Source organism: Condylura cristata, unplaced genomic scaffold (assembly GCF_000260355.1).
Source record: "Condylura cristata isolate star-nosed mole 26May11 unplaced genomic scaffold, ConCri1.0 scaffold00015, whole genome shotgun sequence".
In the NCBI taxonomy this organism is placed as follows: domain Eukaryota; kingdom Metazoa; phylum Chordata; class Mammalia; order Eulipotyphla; family Talpidae; genus Condylura; species Condylura cristata.
In genome coordinates, this window is record NW_004567116.1 from 15038798 (window position 1) to 15044647 (window position 5850).

Here is a 5850-nt window from a genome sequence, read left to right on the forward strand (position 1 = left end):
GCTGAGGGGAGCAGCAGGCAGGTCAGGAGAGGTCTGCCATGCCATGTGGTCACCTCTGGGCAGGCGGGGATCGAACTCATGTGGAAGTGGCTTTAGCTTCTCAGTGCTGTGCTTTAACCCTCTGTACCACCAGGAGGGTCGAAGTAGTTTGAAATTATAAGCTGAAATGACTTCAACATATTTTTCATACTGTTATGTTAAAATCCACTAATCTATTTTATATGCTAAATGGATCTTTTGCCTATGCATGATTTTATAATATCAACATTGGAAAATATTGGTTCACTGTGTTATGCAGACTTTCCAAATGTTGACATATTTGATTATTCAGTATAAAAATCACATTAGTTAATATCATCAATTTTATTAGAAAACCCTATAAATATTGGGAAGATGGCAAGCTCACAGCACAGGATGCTGATCCATAAATGAAAAGGAAAATATTTTGTTTAACATACCTATCAATTGCTCAAGTGTTTCTACACAATACAGCCATCGTATTTCAGTATGTAGGACTATTATATGTATGTGTACTACTTCAGAATGTAAAGTATGAAACAGGAGTGTACTGAAGGATCAAGACTTATAATAAAATTTATAATTGTTATCTCTTTATCAAGGACAATTTCAATGAAAACTGGCATTTATTGCAACTATAAATTCCTGAGTAAATATTACAATGATTAGTATTACAATTTGGTGTTACTGCCTTTATTTACACTAAGACACTTCCTTCTTAACTCAATGATTTTTGGAACTTAGCTCAAATTTCAACACATTTGAGCTTCAGAAATTGAGATTTTCTAATGGGTTCCCAGACCACATCCTCAAAGGTCTGCTAGTCTAACTAATATCAATTTTGTCCCCTGCAAGAACTAGAAAAGCTGCGTAAATTATATAAATCAACTATTTAAAGCATTAGAGACATATCAGGATGGCCCAGACTTGTAGGGTCAAAATACCAGAAAGAAGGAAAGTGCTGAGAAGTGTGTCTACGGCATTTCAAGTCATGACATTTACTGACTTGCCAGCTGTGGTGGAGAGGCAAAGAACAAGAAGCTGAAAAACTTAGCAGAACTACCAACAGATTCAGTGCTATGAATATAAAATTTGGAGGTCAGAATCCCCCAAAAGGAAGGTTCTGATTTACCTGGAAAGGCTACACCATGGCAGTAAGCAAGAACTAAAAGTAAAGCAGACCTCACAAAGTCAGAAACCCAGTGCAAAATCATCTCAATATTAGCAATGTTAGAAAACCTGCTCCTATTTTAATTGCTATCAATTATATGTACATAGAAAACTTTCTCAAAAAGAAGATAACATCACCTAGAATCTATGTACATTGTTCAGTATCAAATAAAAATTAGCAGGCACATAAAGACAGTGGATCAAAGGGGGAAATTAATAATATAAATGAATAGACAGAAAATCTTAGTTATTAGATTATGAGGCATGAACTGTAAAGTAACTGATTAATACATTCCCCCAAAACTACGTTACAAAATTTGAGAATTTCAGCTGATAACTGAAATATATATCCCAGATCTCCTTTAAGAACTATAATAACTGAAAAATCGATGGCTTTAATAGCATATTAGATACAATTTAAGAATTAATGAACAAGAATATAGCTAGTAGGAAATATTCTGATACAAGAAAGTAAATTAAAAAGGCTACAAAGTGCAGTAAAAAAAAACAGAGGAGATACACAGGGTGTGATAAAAAGATCCAAGCACAGACAATAAAATTGTCTAGTAATGTCCCAGACAGTAACAATTCTTTGATATGAATCTCCACAAACACCAAACAAAAGAAATACAAGTAAAACAATACCAACATGTAGCAGGTAAAAAGGGGTTGAATGAGGGGGAAAACATCAGGTTTTTCAACATTTTCATAAATTAACACTAGAAAAAGAATTTTTAAATCTTTTTAAGTGCTTAAAGAAAAAAAAAGGAGACAATGAAATAAAAATACAATAATACTTGATTAATCCAAAATAGGCAAGAAATGAGTAAGCAATAAGTAGCAGGACCATCAGGAAACAAAAGAACATAATCATACATTTAGAGTCAAAATATATCAGCAACTACAGTAAGTGGAAATGGACTAAACATTTAAAAACTGTTTAAAAGACAAAAGTTTAGTATGTGTGTGCATGATGCTTTTAAGAAACATTCTAACTAAAAAAACTTTGAGGAGAAAAAATTGCAGTATAAATAAAACTGCAAAAAGAAGATCATTGCTCATCTAAGAAGAAAGTGGGGGAAGATTAGAGAAGATTTCTATAAGGGGTTGGGATGATAGTTAATATACTATGATAGATTATACTTCTCTATCTTCAAATACAAAAATAAAAAAGAAATATATACTGGAATCAGAAAGACGGTATCAAAATACCAGCTTGATAACTGCTGGAGCTATATTTAAAAATAAATCTTGCACTGCAGTCATAACTGTGCTTCCTTTTTATCACGTTTTCCTTATGAGTCTAGACCTTGTGCTGTTTTACCCTGAGAGAAATCTCGTCAACACAACTGACAATATTCAGCCAGGTATCAGGAGAACTGCTTCACACCCTTAGGGCCCTGAGGACTCAGAAAGTGATACTTCTGGACTTCGTCTAGACATGGTTCTCAACTTCAATAGCACATTAGAATTACTAGAAGAGTTTTAAAATCTGTCAGCACCTACATATTTACCAAAACACTGAAAATGAATCGCCAAAGGCAGGACCCAGGTACTGGTAATTTTCTTTCTTTCTTTTTTAAGATTTATTTATTTACTTTATGCATACAAAACTGGGGTACAGATCAGTGGTGCAGGGTGGTGAGAGGATTCACCAGAGACAGAGTGGGGAGCAGAACAGGCAGATCAAGGAAGTACACTGCTGAGGGGAGCAGCAGGTGAGTCAAGAGAGGCCTGCTGCAGCGCTATGTGGGTCACCTCCTGGGCGGGGATCAAAATTGCACTGAGGCGGCTGTGGCTATCTTGCAGTGATGTGTCCTAACCACACCTACTTAGCACCACCAAGTAGGGCCATACTGGTAATTCTCTAAAGCTCTTCAAATGATCCATTGCCTCCCTAAAGTTGAAAACGTTGCATACGGCAGGTATAGGCCCTATTTCAAGTATGTCTACTATAAGAGAGGTGGCACAGATACAAGAAAAGGTGTGCACCTCTCAGAAAGCATGAACCCAAAAGAAAATCAAAGGGGCTGATTCAGATATACTTATATTTTCCCTCAATCTATTCTATTAGATGAAACCTTCCTTCCCTTAGGGAAAAACAGACAGTGAAAGGATGAAGGCAGAATTATCTCCTAATTCTGTTCTCTTCTCAGGAATAGAGTGGAAGTTTCTGCATGCAATTCTGATGCCTGAGCAACAGGTTTGCTTGTGTGGTTGACATGGACTCTAACAGACAGATAACTTTACACAAATGGGGATAGATGCCAGGATTTTGAAGCAAGGATCTCACCCCCTCAATGTTTTTAATAGTCTTCTAAGTAATGAAGGAATGAGTTTTAGCAATCCTAAGGGTAAAGTAAATGAAATTCCTAAACTATGTGTTGGTTAAAATATGCCAGCTCCTCGTAGCTCAGGAATCTTACATGTGCTGTTCCTATTCTCACCTGCACCTCGTTAATGATTACTCGTCCTTTAGACCTCAGGTTCTCAAAAGCTGTCTCTGATCTACAAAATTTAAGACCCCTACAATAGGTTACCATGATATCCAGAACAATTTGTAATCATGTGTTTGTGGTAATATTTCATTCTTTCAATAATCTAGAAATTCCGTGAGAAAAGGAACCAAATTTATTCTTCATAATATCTCAGTTTTTAATCACATTTGTTAAATATTTGTTGAATAATAGTCCCTGATCATTCATAGGTTGCACTTCTATGCTTATAGTTGTACAAAAATATAGAATTTTTGGGACTAATGCCCTCATTAAAATTGGGAAATTAGTATCAAACAAAGCTGCCAATCTTTGAGGAGGAGTCAGTTGCACATTCTCATTCAATACAATCAACCACAGCATAAAGACAAGGGACTTGCTTATGACAGTGAAAGTCTAAGGGACTTGCTTATGACTAGATCTCAAAAGAGTCTCTTCAGCCACTAATATTCATTCAGAGAACAGCCTGGAGAAAGTGTAAAGAAAGAAAAGGAAAAGAAAAATGACCAGAAGATTCTTCCTACTTTCAGGCCCTCAGCATAGTAATGATCTCAAATACTTCTTCTGTTCAACAAACTAAAACATGCCATCAGCTTAACTAAATATCTCAAATCCAAAATCAGGAAAAAGTCATTAACTTGATGTCAAATAAAACAGGACACCAAACTTTCCCACAAAAGTTACACTAAGACAACTAATCAGCACTGGGTTGGTTTCTTGGGGGGTGGGGGGGGGCAGCTAGTCTCCTCATAGGATGCCAGAATGATAAACCAAACACCAGCAAAGATGCATGCTCCTGCATCTTGGAGAATATTTATGAAAGTGAATAGGGTGAACAAATAAAGTCAATGTTAGAAAAACAATATGAAACTCACTGCCTTGTTGCCCAAGGCAAATCTGTTGCTTAAACAATAACAACAGAATCTAATCAGTAAACCTCTCAGCTGCCAAAATTATACAAGCAACTTGCCTATTTAAAATGTCACATTTCCCATCTGATATAAATATTTGCCTTCTGCTCACATTCCTGAAGTGTAATACAAATTAGGCTCAAACTAAAATTCACCTTGGCACATACTATTTTTTTTCCTTTAAATGACCCAGATTGTGCGTTATGAAAATTGTGAAGCCCTGGTGGTCTTTTCAGTAATTGGAATAGATCACTGAAGCCTAAATTGCTTTTCAGTCTCTTCTTTTCATATTATCTTACATGTGGGAAGGTCCTCACTAACTTATTCAAGTCCGTTGAGACTGGGTTCAGCCTCAACACCCTTTTATACACAAACGCAAAATTGCCTGTTCCCGGATTTCTGGAAAAAACATACTAATGAGACATATGCAATTTTTTAAACTAAAGAAATGGATACAGTAATATAAAAACATAACTTGAAAAAACATCCAAAGCAAACAGTGTGAAAATAATAGAAAAGGTAACAAGACTAATTTAAAAGATTGATATAACCAAAATCAGATTTGTTGGCTATATCAGTTCATGTCAGTCTACAGACCTTCTCATTACTGGCAGGAAGCAAGAAACTTCAATCTTTGCAAAAATGCCCAATCTGTGCACTTTTGTGCCCTCCTGTGAAATGAATTTTGTATTGCACATGTCCTACATGCAGGCTAGAACCATTTGTCTGCAAATGTCACTGACAGACAAACCAAAACAGAATCTCCTGGGATTGTGGTTTAATATGCAGTTCTCGAGATGCCGCTAAAGGCATTCTGAGTCAAACTTATTCTTGGGAACAGGATGCAGGAGTCTGCATTTTTAACTAGCTCTGTCCCCCTCCCCAAATCATCCAAAATCCAAAAACATTGTGCCTGCTCTACAAACATGCTTCCAGATAAGTCCTTCCTATCCCTTCTAATCCAGTCAGAGCGCCTATGCTGCTAATACAGAAATTCAGAGCTGCCTAGGATATGCAAGTTAAGAGAACTTGTCCCTGGAGTATGTGACTCCCTTAGATCTCTGATCTCACTTGAACCAAGTATGTAACAGAAAAATCTGCAAATTCTACTAGTTAGTAGAGTACTCAAGAAACAGTCCTTTGAATGAATTGTTCAGAATTAGGATAAAATATTAATTGCATCTAATTACTAAAACCTTTCAAAGTCAGGGAGCCAGGGAAGCCAGAGTAAAGAGCTTGTAAACCAGGTTAGGTAA

General features: G+C 36.3%; 1 protein-coding gene across 1 annotated transcript in view; it reads right to left on the reverse strand.

Annotated features, from left to right (window-relative positions):
• Window positions 1-5850, reverse strand: part of LOC101620544 (chromosome unknown open reading frame, human C11orf74) — a 58456-nt gene that overhangs the window by 12964 nt on the left and 39642 nt on the right. The window lies entirely within an intron of this gene.